Genomic DNA, 15829 nt, shown 5'->3' on the forward strand with positions numbered 1-15829 from the left:
TTGGAAGGACAAAGATGGAAAACTCACAGGTTGAGATATAGACAGTTTAATAGAGAAAACAAAATCCATGCACACAAGCAAAGCAAAACAAGGAATTATTTCACTGCTTCCCATGGGCAGGCAGGTGTTCAGCCATCTCCAGGAGAGCAGGGCCCCATCATGCGTAACGCTTGCTTGGGAAGACAAACGCCATCACTCCAAATATTCCCTCCTTTCTCTTTCTTCCCCACAGCTTTATGTCACATGGTCTGTAATGTCCCTTTGGTCAGCTGGGGTCACCTGTCCCAGCTGTGTCTCCTCCCAGCCTCCCATGCAGCCCGACTTCCTCACCAGTGTGGAAGTACAAACAGCAGAAAAGGCCTTGACTCTGTGTAAGCCCTGCTCAGCAATAACAAATACAACTCTGTGTTATCAACCCTGTGTTCAGCACAAATCCAAAACATAGCCCCTTCCCAGCTACTGTGAAGAAAATTAACTCTACCCCAGTTGACATCAGCACAGGCAGATAAAAAGGGGTTCAGTCTTGCACAGGCTTAATTAATGAGGACAAGACAGTTATAATTGCATAATAGAATCCAGGGTGTTATCAGTATTGATCACAAGGAAAGATCAAAAGCCCAGAGAAAAACATGCTGACAGAAAATGACATGTACTTTTTATCTTTCCTTATCATGCAATAGTGTTGGCATTTGGCCCTGTCTTTCCTCAAGGTGAGTACAACCTGAATTTGTTAGATTTGTTGAATAAAAAATGTGAACTGGAGAGGCATTTAAGAACTGATATGAAGGCTGGATATGATAAACATGAACTTAGATGAAGTAGTCTAACTTTGTTTTTAAAAGTTATTATTATCAAAAATACAAGCTCTTATATGAACCTAGAGGAGTGTGTTGGCATTGAGAGACATGATCCCACTGACTCAATTGCATAGTCTTATTAGTTGTTTTTTGTCAGGTTCTAAATTTTTGTTTCTTACTGCATAAAAAGAGCATTTTTTGATATTGCAAAATATGCTCCTCAAAATTTAGCTGGATCAAAGTTATCTTTACAGATTTTATAATTTTTTTTCTTTTTTTCCCCTGGTCTTGAACTAAGAAGTAGTATTTAACCTTAGTCTAACCTCCTGATCTGTTTTTCTTTCTTACCTCAGCTCTTTGGCAGGTGAACAGAATGGGTGGTGCATGTCTCATGAGCAGCTATTCAGTTATTTCTATATTTTTTTTCAGGGTATATAGGTAATTATTGCATGATATTCAAATGCTGGTTTGAAGAATGTTAATACAGATCTTTAGAGTATTTGGGTGAGTCCTGAACACCAGTAAATCTCAAAATTCCTGAAAGTTGAGGGGATATTGTCATCCCTATTTTATAAAACCGAGGAACAGAGACAGTTGAGACTTCAGCAACTGAGACACCCAATATATTTTTTAAAGTGCTTGACATTATGTAACACTTACTGTATATGAACAGCAACTAAAGAGTGCCTTCAGTTGTCGGCTGGATTACTTGGTTCTTTAATTCAAACCTTAAAGAAAGACAACTTTAGAAAATTTAAAGTCTGGAAGAAGGGATCAGCTAGCTAATAAATGTCTAGTGTACTTGGAAGTACCCTGTAAAACTCCCTGAAAAAGCAGGAAGAGAATTTCTAATCATCTAATCATTTAACTTCCTAATCTTCTCATTTTCTAACTAGAGCCTCATTTTGTAATTTTACATCTAATTTTCATTATGGACAGGAATCTCTTTGCAGCATGACACTGGTTCTTTCACAGAAGTACTGAATCACGGAGAGATTTAGTGCAAAAGTAAAATATAGTCATGCAACTATTTTATGGTCTCTTTTCAACTTGTCAGAGTTTTTGGAGGACAGAAGGGTTCAACCAGACAAAGTGAAAATACAGATTATTTAACACTTCTGTAAATTAATCTGTAAGAGCATGTGTAATGGGTTTGAAAGTTTAAAAAACTTCTAAAGTGTAGCCTGGAGACAGCAGGGACAGCTGAGAAGAGCAGAAGGCAAAGTGGAGGTGATCTGAGAATGATGTGCTTCATATATGTCCCTGAAACTGGCATTGTGGCACAGGCTGGTCTGTGAGTACAAAGCAGGGTTACCTGCATGTATCAATCAGTTGCTGAACAATTTAGGCTTGTCTGATCGATAATGCATGTGTACCAAGTTGAAAAAATACAGCATGAACACATTTTTGTATTACAGTGTGATTGGATCTAATCTCTAATCTAGTCTCTAATCATCTAATGTAAATAGGGAATAGCTCCACTGATTTAGGAGCATTAAAATGTTTAAAAGTTTTTTGAGATGAGGATGAGGCTCAGTGTCTTTATGCTATATGGAGCACTGGTTACCTCACAGTTAAAGTATTTGAGTCTGAAAAAGATTTTGTGAACATTCTTTTGATGCCTTTTCCTGGTCGAGTCTTTCCCTGTGTCTCTGTGTCTCTCTCCTCCCGTGTGTTTCCATGTCCCCCCAACATTGGGTATAACATTATAGGCTTTTCTAATTAGCATATCTATCAAAGATTCCCCAATGAGAGTCTCAAGTGAGCCCCCCCTCCCCAAGGAACCTTCCCCTGGATGGTTCTATCTTGGTTTACAGAATGTGTTCTGGAGAGGACCTTGGGGTCTGGGGCACACTGATCCCTGGCTACAAAGCCTCTAAAATGTTTAGTCTCTTAGCTTAACAAACAAGTCTAAGAATGTAGGCAAAAAGCACTAGGAATACAGAAGCTGTAAAAAAGGTATAACAGGGGTATAACAGGGGTATAAAAGAAAAGGCAAAAATCTTCACGGCATCACTTTGACTACTCCACCATAACATGACGAGCCTCTCTTTTGTAAGCTGTGTTTCTGCAAATGAAACTCACTTGTTACTGCTGCAGTTTGGGAATTTGTACTTCTCCCTGTGTACACCAGCATCTGGGACAAGAGAATGAGGCATTGGGGAACCTTCTTGGACTTATCTGTTTAGAAATTCATCACATCCTGTGACAAATGCACACTTTTGTCTGATTAACTATTTACACTTTGGAATACTGAATTATTCAGAAAAGTAAACCTTTTAGGGTGTAAATATTAAATATGTTTTTAGGTAGTAGCCACTAATTCGGCAATGCAGAACACTGTGTACAGTTGTGTTTTGTTTTCTATCTATGCACCTGTATTGCTGAGTTGGTTGTTCCTTTCTGCATATGAGACATGGAACCTATCAGAGGTTCTGGACCTTGACATTGCTAATAAAAGGCTTTGTTTTATTTCAGGCATGAAGTGTATACTGAACACTAACGTGCAATGAAGTCCCTGTACTGCAACCACTACTCTCACGAAACTCCTGCTGAATTTAAAGGAATTTTGAATTCAAGTTTTTGATTTGATAGTTCCTATTTGATTGTTCTCTGACTTGTTTGAAGTCAAGAATTATAAGAGTTTGTCTTGATTTTTAAATCTACATTCATTAGAAGACAAACTGATTTTGGAAAATGTAGCTGGTTTTGAACAACCTGGCACTTAGGGGCATTGCACTTTAGTTCATAGCTTACTTTGTAATTTTAACAGGGTTATTTGTGAAACCAGTTGAAATAATAATTCTGATTCAGAGATTTTAAGGGTGTTTTGGTAGGATGGGTTGACTCAGGTGTCTAGCTGTAAAAAAGAAAAGCAGAAACTTAATGGAAAATTTAAGACAAGGCAGTGAATAAAGCAATTTATTTTTTTGTGTACTGAACAAGACATAACAAAATGAGAAAGCTCATACCAAAAGCTGTAACATGGAAGTGTTAAATGAAGAATGAGTGTTAAATTATATCGCACATTAAATGTTTCATTTGCCTCATAAGTACAATAATTGCAAGCCCTTTAACTTTTATGGCCCACAGCTGGAGCTTGGCATAGTATTCTTGAGACGGAAAGCCTGAATAAGGCTGGAATACTTTTAAATAACAGCTTCAAAAGAAAGGAAAAACTAAGGACACCTTGCTTGCAGTTCTCTCTTACAGCTTTTGTTGATCCCGTAATCAAATGACAGAAAACCTTCAGGGCATTACACACACTACAAAAGTGAGGTACCATGGTTGATGATGTAACACAGGAACCTAACTGGTTTTCTTTGAACATACCTTGACACTAATCATGAGATAAAGTCCTCAACATCAGGCAGGGAAGAAAAGGTGTGATAATATACTAGTTAAGTTTAGCTTTTGCAGCAGATTTTAAAGTTACTTACACTGTAAAATTTTTAAGATATGGCTTGAAATAAGTTAGTTGCCCATCTTGCAAGAACTGTATTAATTAATTTACAGCTATGTCAGTTGACAGTCTTTTCCCTCCATTGGGCTGATTGAGTATTAAATTCCCTTACTCTGCAGATTTTGTAACACTGGTTGCTAGGGAGCTGTTGTAGCACAGAAGTATAAGGCAACTACTTGTCCTTCACCTTCCCCATTGTGTGCCTTGCATGAGAATATGTCAACAGCAAGTGGAATCAGCCTGCTTAAAATCAGCAGGATTTTAATTTGGAGGATGCTCCTATGACACCAAAGCTGAAGTCTGCATCTGATGTAACTGTCTTCCCACAAGGGTTTTATCAGCTAGAACACACACTGTGTGTTTATTTGTGGACATTTTTAATCGATCTGTGTTTGTGTCAAAGATGCAATCTGGCCAGACAGGTCTGTGTCAAGCACATTCTACAGATCTCTTCACTTTCTTAAATAGAGGAGGCCTCTATCTAAGTGATTTCCTAGGGAAAATGATGCGTACAGTGACTGGCACATCTTAAGAAGGAATAAAATGTTGGATACCTTCAAGAACCTAGAAAGGGGTCTGAGCACTTTGGGTGTGCCCAGTGAGTGGAAATTCTGGGTTTGCTTCCTCCAAGAGGAAGCTACTCTGTATACACCCAGACTGCTCTGTGGCCTGGCTTGGCACTTGGAGACAGGGCATTTGCTTTGAAACTGCTTCCCTGCCCAACCCAAAGCACATGTGCAGATTCAGCAGTAATGCTTCAGGCTCTGCAGAGCTGGGCTGGAAGTGGGTGCTGGGAAAGGCAGGCAGCATGGTTTACCTTCAAATTCCCATTGCAAATAACTTGCATCATCTTTCAATTGTTGTTAGGGAAATTAATTATCAATAGTTTAAATTCAGATCTAATTGCAGATTGTTCAAATAGCATTTCTTGTTCCTTTTTCATGGTATAATAATGTTTATGATCGGCATGATAAAATTCCAAGTAATTTTTCTCTCTGCAGAGTGTAGCAGAATGTTTAGGAAAGGAGTTGGAATTCTCTTAGATATTACTGAGAAGAAATGCAGACAATTTTACAGGCTTATAAGGTCAAGGTTGCAACACCTTTTGAGACCAACAGGAAACAAAATAGTATTTTTGCCATCATTACATAGTATAATACTGGCCCATATACTAGCCAGAGCCTGGCGAGAAGATCATTGCATATTGAGGAGGGAGTGATGCCTATAAGAATTATCCATAGGTGCACTGTGCCGCATACACAGCTGGGCCTTCAGGGCTGTGCTGCTTTGCACAAATTCCCTGGCTTCAGGATGAATGGAGCCAGCTCACTGAAATGGAAAAGCCTGCAGACAGTTGTCACTGGGTACTAGTGATTGCATCACTTGTGTGCCCCAGTTTGTATCTAACAGTGCAGCAAGAAGTTCACGTGTGAGCATCCTTCCTGCTTGTCAATAGGAGGGGTGAATATAGGATGGTGAATATAATTCTATAGAAGAAAATCCTATAATAGTTTGAATGATCCAAATTATGGGAATCTCTTTTAGACGTAGGGTCTGCACAGTGTGCTGTGTGTGGGTTGGAGGTCCTGCACTATTTGGGGTTCTCAATATAGAATCAGAGAATCAAAGAGTGGTTTGAGTTGGAAGGGACTTTTAAGATCATCTAGTTCCAACCCTCCTGCCATGGACAAGGACACTTTTCACTAAATCAGGTTGTTCAGGGCCCCATTCAACCTGGTCTTGAATACTTCCAAGAGTAAGGCAGCCACAATTCCTCTGACAACCTGCTCCAGTGCCTCACTGTCATCACAGTTAAGAATTCCTTCCTAAGATCTAACCTTAACCCACCCTTTTTCAGTTTAGAGCCATTCCTCTTGTCCTTTCTCTGCATGTCCTAGCAAAAATTCCCTCTTTAGCTCTACTATAGCCTCCTTCAAGTACTGGAAGTTGCTATAAAATCTTGCTGGAGCCTTCTCTTCTCCAGATTGAACAACCCCAATCCCTCAGACTGCTTTCATAGGAAGGATATTCCAGCCCTCTGATCATCTTCATGACCCACCTCTGGACTCATTCCAAGAAGTCCACATCCTTATGTTGGAAGCCACAGAGGTGGATGCAGCACTCCAAGTGGGGCCTCACATGGGCCAAGTGGAAGAGCAGAATCCCTCCCTCGCCCTGCTGGCCACATTGCTTTTGATACAGCACAGGATATGGTTGGATTTCTGGGCTACTTGTGCACATTGCTGGCTCATGTTGAGTTTCTTGTCTACCAACACTGCAAAGTTCTTCTACCCTGGACTGCTCTTGATCCATTCCCCGCCCAGCCTGTATTTGCATTTGGGACTGTCCCAGTCCTGGTGCAGGACCTTGCACTTGACCTTGTTGAACTTCATGAGGTTTGCACAGATCTACCTTTCAAGTTTGTAAAGGTCCATCTGGATTCCACCCCGTCCCTGCAGTGTGTTGACAGCACCACACAGCTTGGTGCTGTTGGAAACATTGCTGAGGGTATGGCTGATTCTGTTGTCCACGTGGCTGACAAAGATGTTAAATAACACTGATCCCAACGCCAACCCCTGAGGTATGCAATTACAATAAATGTATGGAATTTGTGAACAATATTTGTAAGTGCAGATCAGAATTGCTAGCTAAAATGGCAGACGACTTCACTCTTCCCAAGAATTGGCGAATCTGTAGTTAAGAACTACCTACCATTAGATACCATTCTCTGAACATCTAATTACCTTTAATAACTATTTAAAAGACCCATAAAAGCATATATTGGCAGGGAATTCCAACTTGGAATTTCTGTTCCAAGAAGAACTATTGCCAGTAGTATATAAAATCAACTATGACTTTGCCTTGCTGACCTTCCATTGCCTTGTTGTATTGAGGTATATCCTAGCTGTGTTTATTCATTGCTACAGATAAGCTGGTAATTTTTTATTTCTTTCAACTTGGAAATTGTATTGTAGCAATGAGGAAAAAGGGAAAAACAAACTCCCATGTGACTGGCTCCAAAAACAGTGACAATCAATCTATGGATAATTTACGGTGGTATTTTTGCGATTGCTTGTCATGGTGCATGTGAGTATATACAGATTGGTAATATCAAATTACAGTGGAGGAAAGGATCAGGCTTTTACAGTAGACAGTACACAATGACAAACTGATATCATGCAGTTGGGGAAAAAAAGAGATTATGTGGGTAGTACTAACAAATGTAGTATTTAAAATCTGAATGAGAATTCTTGGGCTTCGTGATTGAGAAACTTCAGCTGTAGTTGTGTGGCTTTTTGACACCAGTCACAAAAAGGAGACAGAGATTAGAGAATGATCAGAAGAACAGCTAAGAACCAAAAGTGATAATTTTATGAAAGACAGTGAGGGATAAGCGGTTTAAACTAGAGAAGGTAAAAATAACATGGAAGAGAATGTTTCAAGTACAAGCAGTTCGCTACTAAAGATAACAGCAATCAACTATTCTGACTACCAGTTAAGAACCAGGCAGAAAGAAGCTAGTTGGTTTGCTCTGAAGGAGTTTAAGGCTGAGTATCCATTCTAGATGTGGTTACGTTACAACATTATAGAATTAACATCACAAGAGGCTTTTAAGAGGGGATTAGCTAAAATCTGTCTGCTTCATAAGATCATGCTTAAAATATAGAGGGTCTTCATGCAATCTGAGTCTTGTTCACTTTATGTGATTTCTCTGATTTTGGAATAAGGAACGGTTTGAATCCCAAGCCAACACACAAGCTATATGGGAACTTCCACTCCACAGGTGTTTGAGTTAACATCAGACCTGGCACATCAGCTGGGAGTATGGCAAATTAGTTAATCTAGTATGGCTATAAAGAACACCATGATCCTTTCAACTTAATCTCAGCACTCTGAGTCTGGAAAAGATTCAGTGAGTTGTACTTGGCTAAATTTTCTGGCAAAATTCTTGTTTGTGAAACTTCCGCCTCTTTGTGCCAGCTGGCAACAGAAATAGCAACACAAAAATGAATTTGTGTGCCTTTCTTCCACCAGTTTTGTGCAATTTAAGGATCCATCTTTTGGAGGAGCTCATACAAGCTGTTAGGTTTCTTTTATTTTCATGCACTCTCTGCAAATCTGAATACTTTAGGCTGAAGATGCATTTAATTCTTTTTCACACATATGGTAATAAGACACTGGGTGCTCAAGGTGTCCTGGTATGAGGATCCTGATTATGAAACCAAGGATTTCATGCAGAAACTTCATACTTCCTAACTGGCACTGCAGGAACTTAACACAGAGTCATGATTTACTTGTGCAATGTTCATGCTGTATTTGGAACACTGCCCACAGCAATTTAAAAATTAATTAATTATGCACAACATGTAGTTTTGCCCCTGCATGAATGGCAAGTCTAAGAAATGTTACATTTGTCTACTTTTAGTTTTGCTTTTCCATTTTGCATAATGAAAGGATATGAACACTAAATAGACCTGGTGTTCATGAGATATTTATGTTCGTAAATACTTCCTTGTCTCTGCTACTGGTGGCACCCTGCTAAGATACACATGCTTTAGTATTATTATTTTTTAATTGATGTCAGAAGCACTAGTACTGTTGCGATTGGAATGGCTATGCAGTTTCTTCTTCTCTCTGTTTTGTCAGAAGCAGTTTCTGAAAGAAAATGTCAGAATGTCAGCAATTTCTGACAGAAAGAATTCAGAAGCAGTGTTAAGAATACATAGTTTATTGGTATTTTTGACTTTGGAAGATGGAGAATGCAAAAGGACAATTTTGCTACCTAAAAAATGTCTGTCCTTGTTCCAGAGCAAACTCTAGATTTCTCATTCCCAACAAAATATATTACTGCTTTAAAAAAAAAATATATATATGGGAATAAATAAAATTTTGGCTTCATTATTAGGCGTTTTTCCCCTTCCATACTTGAGATGCTTTATTAAGCTGCTTTGCAAATATTAGAGCATTTAGAAGAAAGAAGAACTGACTAGGTCAGTGTGCTGTTGGCTAGACATTTATCAGCCATTCATGCCTGCATGACTGGATATTTTCACTTTCCTTGTGAGTGGATGTCTGTTAGCCATGTGCAGCTGAGGCTCTGAGGGGTAATTGAAACTTTTGGGTAATCAGTTTTTGTAAAGAACGATAGACGCTTTCCTAGCAGTCATGGATTTGTGGAATGTCTCCAGATAATATCAAAATGGCCAGGTAGGATTTCAATAATTAGAAGTTGCTTATTACAAGAAAGCACAGGCCAGGAAATGAAGATACCTGTCACTTAGAACCATGAGAAAATTGTAAGTGAAATATATTATCCACCAGAGAAAAAAAGTTCTTTGTCTGAAGGTCAACATTTATTAAGCTTTAGGAATCAAAGTAATGATGATAACTGTATTCCTACCTTAAGTATCAAGTATTATTCCCAGGGATGAAGAAAAGTTCACTCATGGGTAGCTAATTAGCCACTGTGCAGTTTCGGTACAGTACAAAACCAGCTCATTCCAATTTGCCTCCTGTAGAGGTCTAAGAGGTTGATGTGATAACCTTGAAGAATGTATGTTACACTATAAACATGCAAGTTTTTCTTCATCCAGCTCCCTGTCACCATAGTAAGTTACTCTCATGCAAATTTTTTTCAGTGTAAATGATAAAGGAAATTCTCCTTTTTGAAGTGAAGCATAGAGGGGTGGTTGGGCTTTTTTATGCATTCCAAATGCATACTCTTCCTCATGCCTTTTCCGTAGATGTAAGAGCACAGTGTGGAAACTGGAACAGTATGACAAGACTGAATACCATCTTGTTTTCCCTCAGTGCATTTCTTTAAAATACTCATTTAACATCTGCATTTTAAACCCTCTGTTGATGTAAGTGCTTATTCCTGAATTAACTCTTGTATTTCAGAAAACTTGCCTCCATTTATTTATGAAGAGGAAAATTGGCAATTACCAATAACACAGAAGCACAGAACTGTGGCATAAGTTACATGGGTTTGATTCTTAGCTGTGCTGCAGACTTGTTTTTTGACCTGGCAAATGATTGTCCTCTAGCTCCTACCAATTCCTGTGGAAGGTAAACAGCTGATTACTGCATCACTCCATGTGGACCTAGGGGATGGACCACAGGGAGGAACAGGAAGGGAGGAAGGGAGCGTGCCTTAGGTCACCACAGACAAAATGGAGATAATACAATTGCTGTATTATATTCTTACTCTATTATATCCCATTTATAACTTGGAGCAATTTACTTGGAGCAAAGTAAAATCTCTGGAGCAGCATTGTACTTTTATTGTCTTGTACTTACTCTTCAACACAAGATTGCAAGGCAGCAATACCACTTTAGTGCTGTCCAGAGCTCCTGATGAGTTCTGTAATGTGAACAATAGCAATCAGAGCAGGAAGGAAATAACACATTGCAAACCGGGGGTAAAATGACATGCTAAAACTTACAAGAATTACCAGAAAACGCCACCCAGCAAAAAAAAAAATCAAACCCAAACAACAAAACCACTGCTTCTTTTTCTGCAGTCAAGGGTTTCTAGAGTTTTCTATAGCATTTTTTATAGTTTCATCGATTAGGTGCAAGAGAAATTAGAGCACTCCCTCTTGACAAAATGGGAAATGAGAACTAACATGGCAGCTCTCTTGGGTGTCTCTGTTTCAATTTTCTTTCTACATGTTGTGATCACCTATGAATAAGTTGGACACTCATTTTGAAGTCCAGTGGAATACTTAATTTTTGTGTAGTTTATCAGCAGCAAATGATTCCTATGAATAATTGTTTATAATTCTCTGATTTAATAGAGATATTTTTTATTCAGGCTTTCTGCCTGATTCTGAAGTTCACAACAATTTTTCTGAAACAGAAATATTTGTGCAAGGGTAATTTCAGTCCTGAAAGGAAAAAGATCTGCTGTGATGTAGGTAGCAGAACTAGGTCACTATTTCTGAGAGAAATCACTGGAGCACTTTATTTAACTTCTATTCAAAAGACTTTGATGGGTTATCCCATCACTGCTGAAGGACAGCAATACCCACTGTCAGAGATAGAGGTTTCCATCAAAGTTCTAAAAGGAAGGAATGTTTCCCCTTCTCCTCACAGTTGTTTGCAACACAGGGTATACAAACAAGGCATTCTTATTTGTTCAGCTTATTCAAACAGATGGATTTAACTCCTGCTTAAGAAATAGTCCAGGAATCAACTGCAATTATTTCTGTTTCATAGTAAGACATAACAAGGTAAGAGTAGAATCCCCTTGGGAAGAAACATTCACAAGGAATGGGTTCTAAATAGGAATTTCAGGGGACAGAGTAGGAGAGGAAGGTATGTTCTGGGAGAAATATTCAGGCAGTAGACAAATGGTGCTTGTCTTGACACTGTCTTGACAGTGAGATTTTGAAAATATTAGTCTATTAGGTAAATGTATCTTGGGGCTTGTGGGCAGATAACAGCTGGTCTCTGTGCAGGACAGCTCCATAAACCCACTTGTGATTTACATTTTTCCAGTCACTTCTGTTTCCTCTCTCAGGAAAGAGCACACACTGTGATACCAGAACATATGTGTGTTGTGGATGTGGCTGAAATCTATCTGAGTGCTGCTAGCTTTAGGTTAAATAGTCAGTGTTAATTAGGACAGCTGTAGTCTTGAATGCTGTGCCTAGATATGACATTGCTGTTAGCTCTAGTTGGCAAATACATCTGCTCTGAGAACTTAGTGCTGCAGCATTCCTTAAGAACTGGAGATGAAAAATGTTTTCAAGAAGCACTGGATTTTTCCAGCTTTTACATTGCTTGGAAAATTTACCCAATGAGAGGTATTTAAACACCACATTGTTTTTAAAACTCTATGTGTTTTTATTTTTCTGTTATTTCTTCTTTGAACCTTACATTTGCAGTCAGAGGTATTGAGGATGAGCGCAGGGGAGTTGTTTAGCAAAAGATAAATAGCAGTTTTTAGATGTCTTCAGTTTTTTTCATTTTTATTGAAGACTGTCAGAGTCTATGCATGAAGTTAAGATATCATATTCAGATTTCTTGAAGTAGCTTTAGTCCTCCTGGGCTGGGTGCTGCTTACCAGTAGATTTAGGGAGTCATAATGAAAAATGCAGCAATTGCAGCAATTTCAGTAATGGTTAGACATTGCACTGGTCTAACATTTTCTGAGCTGTTCTTGGTGGCTGCAATTGAAGCCATTGTTAAGGTAATGTAGGCAAAACGATTTTGTTTCCTGGACATGTATAGTCCCTATTTGCTGCAAGCCATGAAACTATGCTTCCAGCTGTCAAGGAATCTCTCTGTCCCAGGTTGTTTTTAGTGAGCAAGTGGTCAAATTCCATTCCAGTATACATTTCATGTCAACAAAGACAGATGCAGGTAACCTTATAAGAGTGACTTTCCTTTTCTTTTTGTGTCTTTGTCTAAATGTGATTCTCCCTTCAGGCTACAGCACTCGACTCAGACATAGAGACGTCTGAACAGGTATAAGCATACATATATGTGGACCACTGTGGGTTTTTAAGGCAGAAAGCTGAATAAGCTAGATCTTTATTATACTAAATAACTGGAAAATCTATTATTTGAAGCAAACCTGTAATGTGGGTATCATCTTTCTTCAAAAGACATAAAAAGGGAATACGTGTATGTTACATGCTTTAATTATGGTTAACAGCTGGTCACTCTTTTTGTTTTTCTGGGTGGGACTGAAACTGAACTCTCCTTATATTCCTGAATGTTTGACTTTTAATAGTGTTACAGTGTTTAACAGTGTTTGACTTTTAACAGTAAAGCCCTAAGAGGAAAATACTGTGTTTCAAGTAGTTACTGAGCTGTGTTTTCCACAGCTAGTTTTCTAATGATCACTAAATGGTGGTTATTAAACAGCTCATCTTGTAAATATTCACAAGAAAATTTTTAATGTAATTAAGTGTTTTGAATACAGATGGATTACTGTTCTGATTATCTAGCTGTTTGTTCATATATTGTATTTTTATATAATAACAGCACCCTGACATATACTTATGGTTAGATATATGTGAGTTCTGAACAACAGCAGCTTTATGCTTATAGGAGCCCTGACTGGCAGTGGTCTCAGGGATTATAAAACCCATCCTGTGCATGCTGAGAAAATCAGCAGAGCCTTGAACCAAACGAGCTCTCTTGTACATAGGGCAGCATCTCACTCTGTCTTGTGCCAGGCTAGTGCTCTGCTGCATTGACCTTCTCTGCACTTGAGAAGACAACTCAGAATCTTACACATTTTGTTGCGTGCAAGAATTGCATTCCCTTCCAGCTTGTGTATCACACATTGTGAGACCTCTATAGCTCTTTAAAATAGTATAGATACAGGTCTTCTATAAACAAGAACTGTTTCCAAGCCAAAATGAATAAACAGAACTGCAAAGTGATTGTAATGCAGCTCCACTGATTTTACACATCATGATCCTGACTAAGATATCTTTGGCTCTGTCCATAAGTGGCAATCATTTTGCCTTTTCGAGTGTCTGGATAAGGCAAACTGCCCAGCATGGTCAGCTTCACAGAGTAAAATTTTAGGTCTGCCAATGCTGTTTGATTACCATATGTAACCAAAATATGCAGTGTAGCTATGTTCTCAGCTGTCTACAACCATTCAATGGAACCATGACTGGGATGGTTTTTAATTTAATCCATGCTTAAAAATTTGTTCCTTTTCTGTGTTGTGTATTTTGGTATCAAGGTGTCTTTAGTACATCTCAGACTGGATATTGCAGCATCTATGGGGCTGGAAATACCAATCAATCATAGAATCATAGATTATAATGAATTGGAAAGAACCCACAACAACCATCAAAATTCAACTGATGTTTCTGAACAAGTCCAAGAGTCACACCATGTGCCCAATGGCACTGTCCAAAAGCTTCTTGAACTCTGTCAGGTTTGGTGCTGTGACCATTTCCCTGGGGAGCCTGTTCCAGTGCCCAATCAACCTCTGGGTGAAGAACTTTTCTTCTGATATCCAACTTAGACCTCCCCTGACACAGCTTCAGGCTGTTCCCTTGGGTTCTGTCATTGGTCACCATCGAGAAGAGATCAGTGCCTGCCCCTCCTCTTCCCCTCACAAGGAAGTTGTAACTGCAGTGAGGTCTCCCCTCAGTCTCCTCTTCTCCAGGCTGAGCAGACCAAGTGACCTCAGCCACTCCTCACACGGCTTCTCCTCAAGGCCCTTCACCATCCTCGTGTCCTCCTTTGGACACCCTCTAACAGCTCAGTGGCTTTTCTGTGTTGTGGCACCCAGACCTGCCCCCAGCACTCGAGGTGAGGCTGCCCCAGTGCAGAGCAGAGCGGGACAATCCCCTCCCTTGCCCGGCTGGTGATGCTGTGCCTGATGCACCCCAGGACATGGGTGGCTCTCCTGGCTGCCAGGGCACTGCTCACTCATATTCACCTTGTCATTGACCAGGAATCCCTTTCTGTGGGTCTGCTTTCCAGCCTCTCCTTCCCCAGTCTGTCTGTACATGCAGGGCTGCCCTGTCCCAGATGCAGAATCTGGCACTTGCCCTTGTTAAAATTCATAGGGCTGGTGATTGCCTATTACTGAGCCTCCTCCGGCCCTGTGGCTCACACGCATGAACGCACAGACACAGGGATGGCTCAGTAATATTAAGCCAATGTCAATGAGTTGAGAAGGGTCCTTGTGTAGAGTCCCACAGAAGGCAGTTTACTGCTACAAATTGTGAAGGTTTCCAGAGGCAAATGACCCCAAGCACGTGATAACTCAGGCTTAAGTATAGGGGTGTGGGTAACACCAGGAGCCAACTGGGGAAGCAGAATGGGGGTACGTTACCACAACCAAATAAGGCATCCTGGGAGAGGCTCCTTTCCCTCACCATAACCGCTAAGTCTTTGGCACCAGAGACTATCTTACCAAGAGCCCTCTCTGTTTCTTGTACCACTGGTCAATTGGCCACCACAGTTGCCCATCCCTTTAATTTTTGTAGGTCTCTGTGCAGGGCCTTTCTATCATTGAGGGAGACAGAAACTCCTCCCGATTTACTATAGTCAGCAAATTTAGATAGGATACCTTTGCAAGGCTTATGTTCTTGAATCTATTCCAAAGAATTTGAGCCAGTTAGGAAATATCCCTGAGTGCAGAGATGGGTTGTCTACCTGTGTACTTTTAGAGGAGTAGATTGTGACAGAGTTAGGTTCTTGGAAAACGATAGCAGTAGGTAGTTACAGTAATAAGGTCTCCCCTGAACCTCTTTCTTCAGGCTAAACAACCCCAGCTCCCTCAGCCACTCTTTACAGGATTTACTTTCTAAAATAACTGTAGGAGAAGTATCTTAAGAATTTGACTGTATACAATAAAATATTAAAAAAGGTAGGTATACAATTTTCAGTTAATGAAAAGGAATTGCATACTCAAAAGGCCTTTTTGATCCAATTTCCCCAACATTAGCACTGGATGAATGATAATGATCTAACTGTAAAAACAGCTGTATAGTTGTATAGCTCAATATATAGTTGTATAGCTCAATATACAATGTTTATAAATTTGAGGTACCCAGCTATACCAATATACTATATAGATATT

This window comes from Corvus kubaryi, unplaced genomic scaffold, assembly GCF_017639235.1.
Source record: "Corvus kubaryi isolate FWS band 111438036 unplaced genomic scaffold, C.kubaryi_AGA036_p1.0 split3-37296, whole genome shotgun sequence".
Lineage (NCBI taxonomy): Eukaryota > Metazoa > Chordata > Aves > Passeriformes > Corvidae > Corvus > Corvus kubaryi.